We start from the raw sequence: 15595 nt of genomic DNA, 5'->3' as shown, positions 1-15595 counted from the left end.
TTCCAGGTGTAAGCCCTCCGGTGCAGTCGTACATAAATTCAGCGGTGTTCAGTAAGATTTTCCGATTGTGAGGGATGGTGTAGGTCCCAAAGGCTCCGTGCCAGTCCATATGCATCCAGAGACTGGTTCTGGCTGGCCGGCCACGCTGTCACATAGTCTCGCACAGAGGCTGCAACGTCATAGGTACTCAAGGAAGATTTCTGAATGAACAGCTGACATGCTGAGATGAATGAACCACCATTGATGCTGTTCCCATAGCAAGACCCGGTGAGCAAATCTGAACTCCCAGAGTATCCTTTCAGCAATAGCCAGTAGTTTCTTGATAAGAAAAGGATTTCACGTACAAACACCTCGTCCCACTGCTACCCATTTTTGTACATGGACATGTTAAACAATGTGCATATATATTTTTTTAATCCTCACCAGAGGATATTTTTTTTCCCATTGATTTCTTGAGAGAGTAGAAGGGAAGGAGGAGGAGGTGGGGGAGAGAGAGAGAGAGAAAAACATCAATGAGAGAGACACACACACACAATGATTGGTTGCCTCCCACATGCATCCCTACCGAGGCTGGGGAACCTGCAACTGAGGTATGTGCCCTTGACTGGGAATCGAGCCCTCCACCCTTCAATCCCTGGGCCTATGCTCAGAGAAAAACTGTGCATCCTTTACACATTTTCTGGGTGTGCAACTGGAATAGCTCTGCCCTGCCCCGTGTCAGCGATACAGAGCACTCTTGCTCATTTCCCAGAACGAACTCATTTGTTCTAAAAGTGCCACTGAGCACAGTAGACGTTCCTAAAGATTGTGAAGGGATGTGTAGTCTTTCATCACACACCATACAGCACACCGGTTCATAACCCCCCACTGGGCATGACGCGTTCCAACGCCCTGGCCCCAGAGCTTGTAGGATTTTTTTCGGCATGTACCCCATTTCAGGGCTCAGCCTCAGTTAGATAGGGCTGGTTCGTTTCCCCCACTTGCTTCACCACCCCCACCTCTTAGCCTCCCCACTCCCCACCCCTAGCCTCTATCTAACCAGCCCTTTCTTAACATTGAGCAAGTTAGCTCCTCTCAACAAGTAGCCCTGCCCATCAGAAAACAGAGGTGCTCTGGCCGAGACCGCCACCCCCTGCCGGACGCCATTCAAGATGAGAATTCACACATGACTTATTTTCCTGTTTCTCAACCAATTGTTCCATCTCTGGTCAAAAGGAAAGCGGAGGAAAAGGTGTCTTTCCCCATTTGGAAAGGGTATTCTCTCCTCAGGTCATTAACCCTCTCTCTACACTGTTTTTCCTTCCTTCCTGTGGACAAGCACCACGGGCACAAATACTAAAACAAGAGAAAATGTAAAGCATGTCCAGAGACTAGGGCTCTTCCCTCTTTTCCAAAGGATCAAAATCAATAAACAGTAACGCCCACCCTCTTCTGTCCGCCTTCAGGACACGGGGAAGGAAAACCGGGAGCAGGAACCCACGTTTATAGCCAAACACAGTCTCCCACCGTTTGAACCACCATAAGACCCCAGCACAACGCTGTCAGGTTTTTATCTGTTAAAGACCCGGGATATGAATACACAAATCTGCCCCTCCACCTCCTCCGCTGACACCATGGCAACCGGGAGGCAGCTGGGGAAGCCACCTGTCAGCTGGGCTGAGATGAGGGGGAGGTGGGCTGGGGGTGGGGATCTCTGCTCCCCTCTCTGAGCCTCAGTCTTGGCATCTAGAATATGGGCACGGCAGCCGGCTGTGGGCTCCGGTCAACCCAGGTGCTCCAGGAAGCCCAGGCCCAGGCAGGACTCCTTAGGGCAGCGGTTCTCAACCTGTGGGTCGTGGCCCCTTTGGGAGTCGAACGACCCTTTCACAGGGGTCCCCTAAGACCATCGGAAAACACATATATAATTACATACTGGCTTTGTGATTAATCACTATGCTTTCATTATGTTCAATTTGTAACAATGAAATTGGGGGTCACCACAACATGAGGAACTGTATTAAAGGGTCGCGGCATTAGGAAGGTTGAGAACCCTGCCTTAGGGAAGGCCGGGGAGGGAGGTGAGGGCGGGGCTGGGGAGAGCCCTGCCTCATCCTGCAGCTGGGCCTGGGCCAGGCGGTGGGGAGTCCCTGAGCCAGTGGCTGTGCTTCCCACCAAGCAGCCCCCCTAGTGTGCCCACTGCACTGTCACTGCGGAGGAGCCCCCGGGGGCAGGAGACAGGCCGAGGCTCAGACACAGGGATGACTCTCCCTGGGAGCCCTGCAGTGAGAGGTCTAGGGGGCGGGGGTGGGGGGGTCTCCCCTGTTGGGGCACAGGGCTCAGCTGCTCCCAGAACCCTGTCAAAGCCCCAAAAGGAGGGGTCTATTTCCTGAGGCTGCTGCTCCTATGACTACAGACTGGCCTGAACCAACAGGAACATGCGCTCTCCATTCTGGGTGCCAGGATCTGAAATCAGGGCGTCTGGGGCTGTGCTCCCTCCGAGGGCTCCAGGGCAGGGTCCTTCCTGCCTCCTCAGCTTCTAGAGCAGTGGTTCTCAACCTTCCTAATGCCGCGACCCTTTCATACAGTTCCTCATGTTGTGGTGACCCCCAATTTCATTGTTACAAATTGAACATAATGAAAGCATAGTGATTAATCACAAAAACAATATGTAATTATATATGTGTTTTCCGATGGTCTTAGGCGACCCCTGTGAAAGGGTCGTTCGACCCCCAAAGGGGTCACGACCCACAGGTTGAGAACCGCTGTTCTAGGGGCTCCTGGGGCTCCTTTGCTCCTGGCCCCATCCCTTCCACCTCCCCTCATCTTCACGTGGCCTCTCCTCCATCTTCAGGTGCCCCCTGCTCCGTCCTCTCTATACCCACAGGCCTGTGTCTGTGGCCCATTTGGATGCAAGGCAGTCACCCCAGGATGCAGATGGGCACTTGACTTCATAAGGAGCTCCGTGTGTTTGGGAGAATTGGGAGAAGGGCCTCCGTAAAATTAAATTTAAAATTGTATCCGAAATATGACTGTTTTGGTTTTATAAAAGCATCTCTACCCATCTGTTCATTAAAAAAAAAAAAGTTCCTGGCAGAAGGAATAGCAAGCTCAAGTACCCTGTGGCAGGAACAAGCCCAGCTGGTTCTAGCCACAGCATCTCTTGGGTTTAAGTGTGTGTGTGTGTGTGTGTGTGTGTGTGTGTGTGTGTGTGTTTAGCTTCCTGATAGGTCTAAGAAACAGGACAATATCCAAACCTCATTAAGTCTAGTTATAAGTGAGCCAGAGAGATTCACTTTTTCTTTTTTCTTTTTTTTGCCCCCTGGTGGTCAGTGTGTGTCATAGTGACCAGTCATTCCCAGTCCTTCTGCTGTTAGGGTCTATTTCCATATTACCCGTTTACTATATAGGATAGAGGCCTGGTGCACGGGTGAGGGCCGGCTGGTTTGCCCTGAAGGGTGTCCCGGATCAGGGTGGAGGTCCCCACTGGGGTGCCTGGCCAGCCTGGGTGAGGGGCTGATGTGTGTTTGCAGGCTGGTCACACCCCCTTCAGGGTGGGGGTCCCCACTGGGGTGCCTGGCCAGCCTGGATGAGGGGATGATGGCTGTTTGCAGCTGGTCACACACCCTTCAGGGTGCGAGTCCCCACTGGGGTGCCTGGCCAGCCTGGATGATGGGATGATGGCTGTTTGCAGCTGGTCACACCCCTTTCAGGGTGGGGGTTCCGCTTGGGTGCCTGGCCAGCCTGGATGATGGGAGGATGGCTGTTTGCAGCTGGTCACACACCCTTCAGGGTGGGGGTCCCCACTGGGGTGGAGATTCACTTTTTCCATGTCCGCAGAAAATGCCCCTAATCCTCCTGGCCATTTCACAGACAAGTATTGAGAAAGTGGGACAGCCTGGACTCTGCCATCAGAATGGGAGAGTTCAGAGTTCAGGTGTCTGGAGTACCATCTTCGCATACGTTGTACTATGATTTGCGCAATGCAGACGCCCCCAACGCATCCTGCACTGACAGTCGTCATGCCCACCTCCTGCCTGAAATATTTCCACGTTAACCCTAACTCCATTCTGGCTTATCAACCACGAGTAAACATTCCCCCTGAACAAGTGCCGAAATAAATATCAGTCCTCTTCCTCCTCCAAAAAGTTAGTTTCCACTATTTATAAAGGCCCTTTTCCCCCTCTTATTTTCCCAATTCCTTCCCTCACCATTTAATGTTCCTCCCTGCACTCCTTCCCCTCAGGACCTTTCCCTCTCCTGCTTTCTCTCTCTCCAGTTTCCACATGCTCCCCATGCTCCTTACCCTCCCCCCGTGAAGGCCCTGTCACTTGTGGGATGAAGCATCACCTAGAAGCAGGGACCGTGGTTCATTCCTGGGTAGATGCCAGCCGTGGAGGAGAACCCCTCGGGGCTACACTGCTTCCTATTGCACAGTCCCAGGGAGGAGGCAAGTAAAATGGTCACTTGGATCCATGTCTGCTCCCCAGGAGGAGGGAGGAAAGGCCCCCTTGACTTCCCTTTAGATCGTCCCATGTGAGGCCTCTGGAATAAACAACGCTTCCTGGGCGTTAGATCAAAGGAGTCGAGTGAGTTTCTTTAAATCCCTTCTGGAATCAGATGAGGTATAAATAAACTAAGAAATAAAAAGATCGCAATTTTACCACTTTTGTTTGTATATCCAAATAAAGTATATTGCACACACTGTACTTTATAGAAAACGCATTTCAGACTGATAACAAAATTTTAATAGAGGATGCCACGGACTGAATGTTTTTGTGCCCCCAAAGTTTATAAGTTGAAGCCCTACTGTGATGATATTTGGGGGTGGAGACTTTGGGAGGCAATTAGGTAATGGCAGTGGAGGAGCCCCCGTGATGGCATTTATGTCCTTAGAAGAAGAGGAAGACAGCTACCCCTTTCCCTCTGCCATGTGAGGCTACAACAAGAAGGCCATGCACAAGCCAGGAAGCAGGTCCTCACCAGAATCCGCCCATGCTGGCATCCTGGTCTCAGATTATAGTCTCCAATGCTATGAAAAATACGCGTTCACTATTTAAACTACCTCACGGTGATTTGTTATAGCAGCTGGAGCAGACAGAGGGTTAGATATAGGGTTCACCAACTTTCTATTTTGGACTTTCTAATTTTCTATTAAAGACGATTAGAAAAATACAATTACTATCTATTATCACCATCAATTCATAAGTACTCTATTGCTAAAAGTCAGGGAATATATAATCTAAAAAAGTTCTCATTTTGCTGGAACAGTAACTATATCCATCTCAGACTGGCATTTGTGACCGAGTAGTTTAAAAATGGGACCTTTAGTGGCTCAAATAAATAAAAATGGATAAGAGGGGTTTCCGACACCGTTGGATCTAGGTGCCCTCTAGTTATGTAGTCTAGAACAGTGGTCGGCAAACTGCGGCCCCTTGAGTGTGGCTCTTCCACAAAATACCACGTGTGGGCACGCACATACAGTGCGATTGAAACTTCGTGGCCACACTCAAGGGGCCAAAGAGCCGCATGTGGCTTGAGAGCCGCCGTTTGCCAACCACTGTTCCAGAATCTCCATTTCTGGATTTCATTGTCTTTGGTGGTGACATCAGCCTCACACCGGCTCTCCCCTGAGGGGACTAGTCGAGCAATGGCAGCATCTACCTTGTATTCGACCAGCCTACCAACAAACTATTGATTCTTAGACCTGACTCAATAGCACAAACTGGGCTACGTGTCTGTCCTTTAAACTATCATATTGACTATGATTGATCAGTTGGGGGTTATATGCCCCTTCCTGGGAGGCAGGTGTGAGTATGGGAGACTCATAGTACAGGAAAGTTGGTTCCTGTAGAGAGCGCCTGGGAAGGCACACGGGCATTTCTTTAACTATCGTCAGCTGAAGCCAGCGGCACTGGCAAAGTCACGCCTGGAAACACGCCTTGCCAGAGGCAGGAGTGTTGTGAGCTTGACCTTCAGCCCAGGTGCCAGGGGGTGGGTTTTGTTATTTAAATCCAGCCAAGCACCAGGAATGAATACGACTCAGGCCCACCCAAGAATGCACATAATCACCTTTGTCTTGACTTTTAGTACAACTTCCTTTTTTTTTTTTCTGTATAAAATAAACACGTTGTATTGGCTCTGAGTCCCTGTCTCTCCATCAGAGGACAGTGGTCCCACCTGACCCCAGCTCTTTCCTTCCATCTCTGTGTCTGTCTCTTTCTTTCATTTTCTCAATCCCCAGCCGCTCCTACTCAGGAACCCGACCGCTCTCTAGCAGAGACGAGAGAAATATTTACAGGTTCCCATTTAAAAAAAGCAAAACAAAAAACAAAACACTGTAACTAAATAACGGAGAATAGGTGGTTATGGACAAAAACAACAAAAGGGCATTGCAATTTTATTAAATTTAAATACCGTTTCAATTTTACTGTGACTCTTAACTCAAGCAAACTCAATCATTCAACATTTATTAGGCCCACCTATGTGCTAGGCAACAGGCACACAAAGATAAATTCACTCCTCCCTGAGAGGGAGACAACTTTTTACAATAGTGTGTGAAGCAATTGAGATCAGCCTTGTCACAGGCCAAAGAGTCATAATCCACATTATCATTCAGTTCCCTTCTTTGTTTGGCTAATGTAGACTTGACTTAGTATGTGAATTCCCCATGCGCATGTATTAAAAATTTGATTTTATTCTGTTGTGCCTTTTCTTTTTAGCAAAGGAGGAAAACAGCAATTCCTCAAAAAATGAAATATAGAATTACCATGTGGTCTGGCCGTTTCATTTCTGGGTACATACACTCTGGATGAAAGGGGCCACATGCTAACCTGACAAGCTCGGGAAGGCCTGCATGGCAGTCTTGCAAACTCAAAGACCTAAAGTTACCACAAAGGATGGTCTGAAATGAAACTTTAACTAAAAGCAATTATGGTGGGCAGTTACATCCTAGGCCGGTATCTTCATCTTTACCTTAACTGAGCCTGCCTATCTTTTTGCATCTATAATAACATACCCTTTGAAATGTCTGGGTAACTTGTAACTTCCCTTTTTCTGGACCCCTTGGGGCACAACCTAATGTGCTAGGCGCCAGGACAGATACCACAAATTCCTTCATTATCATGTTAATTATTCCTGATGTGTCTATCATTTTACTTTTTATCCAATCCCAGGGGTCTCCCTGCTTTGCTTTCTCCCGCCACTCTAGTTTATCACCAGTGGATTTCATGTAACCCAACCTACGTCCCTTTCCTTTGATTGCAATGTATAAATACAGATGTAACCCATCATTCTCCCGAGCATTATCTCAATATGTTGAGGTCCTGCTTCCCTGCATATGTCGACAGTTTGGCTCAAATAAACTCACAAAAATTCTTTACAGGTTACAATGGTTTTTTACGTTAACAACACAAAACAACTGAAGGCAGAGATTCAAACATATCAGTAACACCCATGCTCATAGCAGCATTATTCATAATAGCTAAAAGGTGAAAGCAGATGTGGGATAAACAAGATGCTGTGGGACAAACAAAATGTGGGATATTATTCCAACTTAAAGGATATTCTGACATGTTACAACGTGGATGAAACTTGAGGACATTATGCCAAGGGAAATAAGCCAGTCACAAAAGGACAAATACTGTATGATTTCACTTATACGAGGGATCTGACAGGAAGTAGCATGATGGTGTCAGGAACTGGGGGAGAGAGTGTTGTAATGTACCCCGCGAATCACAGAAGGATGCCTCAAGAAGTCGAATTAAAGAGTCACGTTTATTGCAATCCGGGACTATGAGGGGCCATTCCCAAATCTCATAGCAATAAGATGGTGGCAAAACCAGACTTATATAGGCAAAAATCACAAAGGTATTGATTACATCCCAGGGTTTGGAATGTGGCACCTGGCTCCCAAAAAAGCAGATTACAGAGGCAGAATTAAGCATGTTAATTACAGTTTCGGGTCTCGGGGTCACTGAATTGACAGAAATACATTATCTAGAGTCCTTGGGTAACCTGGGTTAAACTTAGGCATGTTATCTAAATTACAGTTTTGGGTCTCCGGATCACTGAGTTGATAGAAACACATTATCTAGAGCCCCCGGGTGTCCCGACCACTGAGTTGTCAGGAGAATTTAGAGTAATTGTGCTGTCCTGGTCTCGGGACCACTGAGGCAGCTGGAACGCACCACCTGTGGCCACTAAAACAATTTAGGGTAATTGTGCTATCCTATTTCCAGGTACAGTAGAATGTGCTCTCTAAGACCAGTATGATAACAATCAATGGAATAGTCATTCAATCGATAAGGCATTCAATCAAATGGGATGACTTATACAATTTAGAAAATCAAAGTAACCTGTCCATTGTTAAACAAAGCAAATAGGTACCATACTTCAAGAGGAACGAGGAGTTAGTGTTTAATGAGGAGTCTGTCTGGGAAGATGGAAAAGTTCTGGAGATGGATGGTGGTAATGGTTGTACAACAATGCGAACGTACATAATGCCACAGAACCATACGCTTACAATGGTTAAAATGATAAAGTTTATGGTATATACACTGAGTGGCCAGATGATTATGACCACCCCATCAGTACAATGAAGTGAATTAGTTATGCAAATAGTAATAACACCTTGAGAGTATTTGCTTAGGAAGTTTTCAATATTCCATATTTTTGCAAGTGTCAATGAAGTACTGATGGGGTGGTCATAATCATCTGGCCACTCAGTGTATTAGCCAAGTACAGTAGGGAACTGAATGGTAATGTGGGTTGTGATTCTTTGGCCTGTGACAGGGTTGATCTCAGTTGTGAAAGGTTGTCTCAGGGACATGTGAGTTTATCTTTGTCCCTATGCCTAACAAAGGAAAGGAGAGAGGATGTCCCGGTGAGATTTTTTTTTTCCGGTGAGATTTTTGAAACAGGTTTATCTCTGTTATGCACACACAGTGATGGACTTCTTGCATTCCTAAGAAGCTCCTATGTAGATATCAGAAACTTAAGGCACAGAAATTCAAGCAAGCGCGACTTCGTGGCCATTGAGTACACAGAGGAATTCACCAGTTCTCGCATTCTGGTATCCTCGCTTTTAGATTCTCAGCGATGTCCTGGGAGTCTCTGCTCAGGGAAAAATGGGACAGACAGAGGCGAACCACGTGTTGCGGGCGGTGACCGGGGAAGCTGCCCCGGGTATCACAGCGGGTAGCACCGCAGACGCGAACCGAACAGAACGGTGCCTTTTGGGCCGGAGGCGGGAGCGGGGTGAAGGAACTGCAGGGAGAGGAACTTGCTATTCCCCGGAGCTGCGCGCAGGACCGCCCGCCCGCGAGCAGAGGGCGCCCGGGCCACACTAGCGGGTCAGTCTCCCCGGAGGTCCCGGAGCACCGCCCCCTGACGTCACCGGTGGGCGGGGCCCGGGCCCGGGCGAAGTGTGTTGCCTCGGGCCCCACGAGGCGGAAGCCTGGGCGGGGGGCGGGGCGGGGCGGGGCGGCCGCTCTGAGTCACATTGGATTGACCCGCCCGCCGCTGCCAGGGGCGGAGGTGACAGCGGCCCGGGACGGGCGGCCGCAATTGCCGGCGGCACCGAGGGATCGCCGAGCGGCGGAGAGCAGGTCAGGGGCCGGGCGGGGCGGGGCGGGAAGCCCTGGTCCTGGTCCGGGGGCCGCGGGCACCGGGCACCCGCGCCCGGAGGGACTGCGGCGCCGCGCGGCCCGGCCTGCGCCGCCCCTGCCCCGCGGCGGCCGCTGCGGGGGGCCAGCGCGCCCTTGGGCGGTGGGGCTCCGGGCCCTCCTCCTCGGCGCCCTCGGGTCCACGACCGGGTCGGGTCCTGCGAGGTCCCGGGGAGCCGGAGGGGCCGGTGGCCTGCGGTCAGGGGGATGCGGACGTGGGCTTTCTACGCGGTGCCTGGCAAGCCCCGGGCTCCTGGCCCCGCACCGCCCGGCCCCTCCGGCCATGGGGCGGAATTTGAAAGCTGGGAAAGAATTCAGCCTTCGCCCAGCCTCCTTGGTTTACAGATGGAGACCTTCTTCTGCAGCCCGGAGTCACACCCAGTCCATAGGAGTGAATGAATCTGGGTCAGGGAGGCCGGGAGGGCTGGTTTCTAAAGCAAGAGTGAGACCTGCTGGGCTAGAGGTGCTAGTTGATCATGGGGTGTGTGTGTGTGGGGGGGGGGGGTGCAGTTACCAGCAGACACCTGCGTGCCTGCCACAGGTACTGATGTCCACCAGGCAACAGTCTCTCAAAGCACATTATCTCTGAAAAGGGGGACGGTGCTGGCAGTTGAATGAAAAAATATTGGGGTACTGAACAGACTAGGTCTGCCGCAAGTTAGGCGCTGTGGAGAATGCTTGGGGTGTAGGGTTAAATTTTAAATGCGAGAGAGACCCCCTCCACTTGAAAAGCAATCTCGTGATCCTTGATTGTCTCATCTATGTAATAATGTAGGGTACATTAATCTGTAATGTGGGTACCTTGCCTTTCGGTGTGTTTTACAGTAAGAAGGGCATTGTGTATGGACACTTTTCCTGATTGTACATGGCAAGCCATTGGTAGCACTACTATTTAGAGTTTGCGCATAATTTAGCTTCAACTGTTAGCGCAGCTGCGTTACAGGGGGAGAGTAGGACTGATTACTCCGTAGCTGTATTTTGTACGACTGAAGTACCTGCCAGCATGCAGGCATGATTTCTCCGAGTTAGTGCCGTACTGATTACTCTCAACATGAATAGACCCCATGTGGTGGGCAAGTTAATCTCCTAGTACCCATTTTTCTCTAAATTATTAAAGGATCTCTAAGCCCCACCCCCCTTCCACCTCTAAAGTTCCCTGATTTTACATATTACAAATTTGAAACATGTCCCTCATTGTGACAACAAAAAGTTTCAAGAAAACAGGTTTAAAATTCTGCATGCTGCTTAGCGAATCTTCAAGTTCATTATTTTTTTCTCAGCCCTCCCAGTTACTTTATCAGTGTTGGGCTAACATAAGTGAAAAGTGATTTTTCCAGTGACAGATCCTGCAGTGTTAAATTCACTTAAACTCAGAGGCGCGAATGGAGCGCTTTGTGCATGGGAGGGAACAGCTGAAGTCTGACCCGAGAGTGGGGCCTGTGCAGGGCGCAGATATCTTCTGCAATAGGATGAGAACATTCTGCCTCAGAAAATGTGATAAGATGCCTCTTCAACAGTGTTCATATTATGTGTATTTCCAGCTGAGATATAACCATAATCTTTATAGACAATCTGTCCAACTGTGTGCACGTTACTTATTTTGTCTTGCAGCCCCAAAGCGTAGCCTTCCCTGCCTCCTGTTTCTTCTTTCTGGCTCCTTTCTTCTGAGTTCCCCTCTTACCTGCAGAGACCCTTGTCACATGCCTTTCACCCACATGACAATCAATGTTCATAGCCCCTTCAAGCACTGGCTGAGGTACATTACATTTTCTCCACTCAAAGGATGGAAGTCGTAAATCTTGAGTCACCACTTAAGATGTCCTAGAACTAATGGTGGTGATTCACTTTTAGAACAGGGTGCCAGACACCATGAGGCCCTGGTACAGGTAGACGGTGTTTAGGTCTTAATCTTCCCTGTGCCAATAACAGTTATTTATTTCCGCCTCAGAGGGACATCCTTTCTGCAGGATGCGTGGTGAACCTTCAAAGTCCTTATTACTCTCAACCTTCCCAGTCACTTTATCAGTTTGGGGCTAAACTAATCAAAAAGCGATTTTTAAAAGTTAACAGATACTTCCGTGTTGAATTTTTATGGAGACTTTTAAAAAAATGATAAACACAATTGAAACAGAATGCAAATGGAGGCTTGCATGCCTATTGCCAAGTATAAGGCTTGAATTATTTTTTTGGTTTATTATTCTGTCATTTCCTGAAGTCAGTTAATTACTGACAACATAGCATTATTACAAGATTATCTGCTCTGAAATTTTCAAGTGTGCTTGGTCTTCAGCTAAAGCATCCTTAAAATTCACTCAGAATACTTACAAAAATTTCACATCAATTAATATTAAATATTTCTTTATTATTCTTAGCTCAGGAAACCATTTGAATAGACTAATATTCAAAATTGGATAACTTAATCTTGTTCGTTAGCAGTTAATTATGAGATCATTAACTCTCTTCCCTGGAAAGGCAAAAAAGGTCTAAAGTTGCAGCCATAAAATCAGATTATACCACAGTCTATAATGAAAGAGCCAGTAAATAAACCAAGGTCTTAGCTTTTGCTTGTAGGCTTTATCCTCGCTGCTATAAAAGTCAGCCATAGGAGGAGGTAAAATAGACATAGAAAGTGTAATATGGAAAGTGTATTATTTCATTTTTAGATTTGTAGGGTTTTCTAACATGAAGGATATGATTAACAACCCAGGCAGCACAGTGGAGCATAGAGGGCATTGTGCTAGGAAGCTCGAAGGCATGGGTTTGCTCCTGGTTTGTTCATTCATTCACCAAATAGTCACTGAGCACCTGTATGTGCCAGGCAGTGCTCTAGGTGCTAGGGATATGGCTGTGAATGAAACAGACAAAGCCCTGCCCTCCTGCAATAGACATTCTAGTGGAGGGGAGGCAGACTGTAAACAACTATGTGAACAGATAGAAGGCCGCACAATCACAAGTTTACAGTGAACTCTAAAGAAAGAGATCTAAGTGCGAAAGGGTGTGTGTGTGGTGGGGAGGGGGGCGGGCGGGGTTACTTTTTATACAAAGAGGTTAGAGAAGGCCTCTACTAAGATCATTTTTGATCTATGACTTGAAGGTGAACGAGGGAGAGAGCAGGGGGCAGAGGGATGAGCAAGTCCCAAGTTCGGGATGCAGGCGCGTGCTTGGCATGTGTGAGAGACTGAGGTTATGGAGGCCAGGCTGTGTCAATGTGGGTGAGGAGTGAGTGGCAGCAGAGGAGAGGCGGTGGGAGTGGGAGGGGGCGCGTCACTGCAGGCCATTGAAGGACTTTGGCTTTTACTCTGAGTGAGGGGGAAGCAGCCGTTAGAGGGCTTGGAACAAAGGCACTCATGATGACATGTTTTAACAGGGTCACTCCAGCTGCTGGGCAAGAAAAGACAGAAGGGGGGCAAGGGACTGCCCTTTCACACTAGCTGTGTGACCCTAAATTATACTCCATTTTTATGATTCTTAGTCGTATGGCACATTTCCACGGGAGCCAGAGGATTGTATGCCAACAGGTTCTAAAATTAGAGAGCTTCAAATGACCTGAAAACGTGACGCTGCTGACACACCTGTACCTGAATCACCGCAAATCAGAGGTAATCAGGTCTTTCCAGTCAGGTGTCAGGTCCTGAGAACAAAAAACACTCTTTCGTGAATATTCTCTGCTGATCCCTTTAGTACCCTGCTGATCCCTGAATTTTCCCTTCCTGCTTGAAAAAGGATGAAAAGCTGTTACTCATCAACAGAGCTGGCAACCAGAGTAGCTTTTGTTGTTGGGAAAGTTGGAAACTTTTGGGAAGGAAACAATTCTAATTTTCTATTTATCATGGGTCATTTGAATTGTTTTTTAGCATGCAAGGAGTCCAAAAGATTTCTTTTGTTTTTAATTCACCTTAACCTCCTCCCATTCACCTTGTGCTTCATAGGTACTTATCCTAATGAAGTTAATGTGGTTTTTTTTTGTTTGGTTGTTTTTTGTCTGTATAGGATCTTGCAAAGTGGGGATGTTTGTTTTCTAAATGTGTATCTTTCTAATGCTCTGTTTTATTTTGCTTTTTTCCCCCTAAGACTGTTTATAAGATCCATCCATGTTTCTATGCCTACATCTAATTCTTTGTTTCTGAATGCTCCATGCTGCGTGCACACAATAACTTTACTTAAATGCTCTCTTTGTGAGAGATACTCAGCTGTCCCTACTCTCTAACACCAAAAATGTTGCTGCAATGAGTATCCTTATAACGCCATATAATTTATCTGGGGGATGTATACTTAGAAGGGAAATGCTGGATTATAGGTTTGCATGTACAGAACTTGAGGAAACAGTGCCAGATTCCTCTCCACAAGCGCTGCACCCGTCTTCCTCCCTCCACAAGAGTTCGAAGGCTCCTTATCGTTATGTCCCCCCCAATAACATCTCCAAAAAGCCCATGCTTGCCTGCATTGAATTGTGGTACCCTTTTTCTCATATGGTGTCCATGGATATACTGGTCCGTCTCTAGGGATCTGTTCTGTTCCATGAATCTGTCAGCTTTTGCTCCATATTTTTTATTGTTCTGTTTTTATTACAGTGATTTAGTAATATGTCCTCATGACCAGCACAGCAAGTGCCCTGTTTCTGGTCTTCGTATTTAAGTTTACTTAGCTCTCCTGGAATAAATGATTTGTTTCATATAATTATTTTCCCGTATAACATTTGGAATAAGTTTATCAGGTTCTTCCAAAATTATATTTTTGAGGATTTTTTTTATTGGGATTACATTGAATTTATAAATTATTTAAGAGAGGCTTGACATCTTTTTGATATTAACATATTTCCTCCAAGAGCATGTAATGTGTGTGTCTCTTTTTTTTTTCCAGCTCAACTTTTAAAAATAATTTTTGTTTTATTTGGAAAAGACTTAAAACTAACAGAAGAGTTCTAAGATTAGTACAAAGAGCTTCTGTATATTCCTCACCTAGACTCACCAATGTTAGCATTTTGCCATATTTGCTTTATTACTCCCTTTCCACATTTCTGTGCTTTTTTTTCTTGACCCATTTGAGTTAGTTGCACACATCATGCTCCTTTATCCCTAAATACTTCATCTGCTTATTTTTAAGTTTTTTATTAGAACTTTAAGGTTTTCACTATAAAGGTCTAGAAGGATATTCTTGGTTAAGTTAATTTCTAAACACTTCATAATTTTGTTGCCATTTTGAATCCTGTCTCAGAGGGTACATGCCAAAATCCTAAGCCTATGCCAAGGTTAAGTTTCAAGCAAAAGACGATTAATAAGTCTTCAATATTTCTGAACCTTATATATAAATTTATGGTAAACATCTCATGATTCCAGTATAAGTTTATTTCACCATTAGATCAGCTTTTCTTCCTGCTGTTAAGAGTCAAAATTTAAACAGCTGGTGTGAAGAATGAGAGAGCCATCTTCAGCATCATAACTATAGTCGTCAGCATGATTTAAATATAAGATATGCAAGATTATAGTTCTCTTCCTCTGTGGATCAGGCTCTTCTCTGGGTATAAATCTAACCTGCATGTATACTAGTATCTCACAAAATATTGAATAGTTCAACAGGTAGTGTTAGGGTGTCGAGCAATTGATTCTCATGGCCATCTTTTGGCCATCTCTCAAGTATCTCTGTATGGTTGGGTTGTTTTTTCCTAATTGTGAACATTATACATTTTCATGATAGAAGTTTGCAAAATATAGAGAAGCAAATCTTTACTCTTGCCTTTTAGCACCAACCCCCATTTAAACATAGTTTTTTTCTCTCTCTCTGGTCCCCGCCCCCCCTTTTTTTTTGTGGTGGGAGGACATGTTTGTGGAAGAGGAGAATGCATTTAAAATTGGGCTACATAATTTGTATCACATCTCCTTTTTCAGGACTAGGCCATCAACTCTTGTTTGACTTGCTTTGAGTGATCCTCTGGAAAAAAACCACACAAAACAATA

The 15595-nt window shown here is 46.5% G+C and overlaps 2 protein-coding genes across 5 annotated transcripts in view; one reads left to right on the top strand and one right to left on the bottom strand.

Annotated features, from left to right (window-relative positions):
- LOC132214241 (histone lysine acetyltransferase CREBBP-like) overlaps positions 1 to 15595 on the bottom strand; it is a 390706-nt gene that overhangs the window by 307240 nt on the left and 67871 nt on the right. The window lies entirely within an intron of this gene.
- Positions 9446 to 15595, top strand: part of DNMBP (dynamin binding protein) — a 94241-nt gene continuing 88091 nt past the window's right edge. For 3 of the 4 annotated variants that reach the window (XM_059661092.1, XM_059661088.1, XM_059661091.1), the window contains exon 1: positions 9446 to 9584. The gene's annotated coding sequence lies outside the window, so the exon portion shown is untranslated. The remainder of the gene's footprint in view (positions 9585 to 15595) is intronic. The other variant, XM_059661089.1, reaches the window with a different exon arrangement.

Source organism: Myotis daubentonii, chromosome 13, assembly GCF_963259705.1.
Source record: "Myotis daubentonii chromosome 13, mMyoDau2.1, whole genome shotgun sequence".
Taxonomy (NCBI): Eukaryota; Metazoa; Chordata; class Mammalia; order Chiroptera; family Vespertilionidae; genus Myotis; species Myotis daubentonii.
The sequence above is the reverse complement of the archived record's forward strand: the minus strand, read 5'-3'. Positions and strand labels throughout refer to the sequence as shown.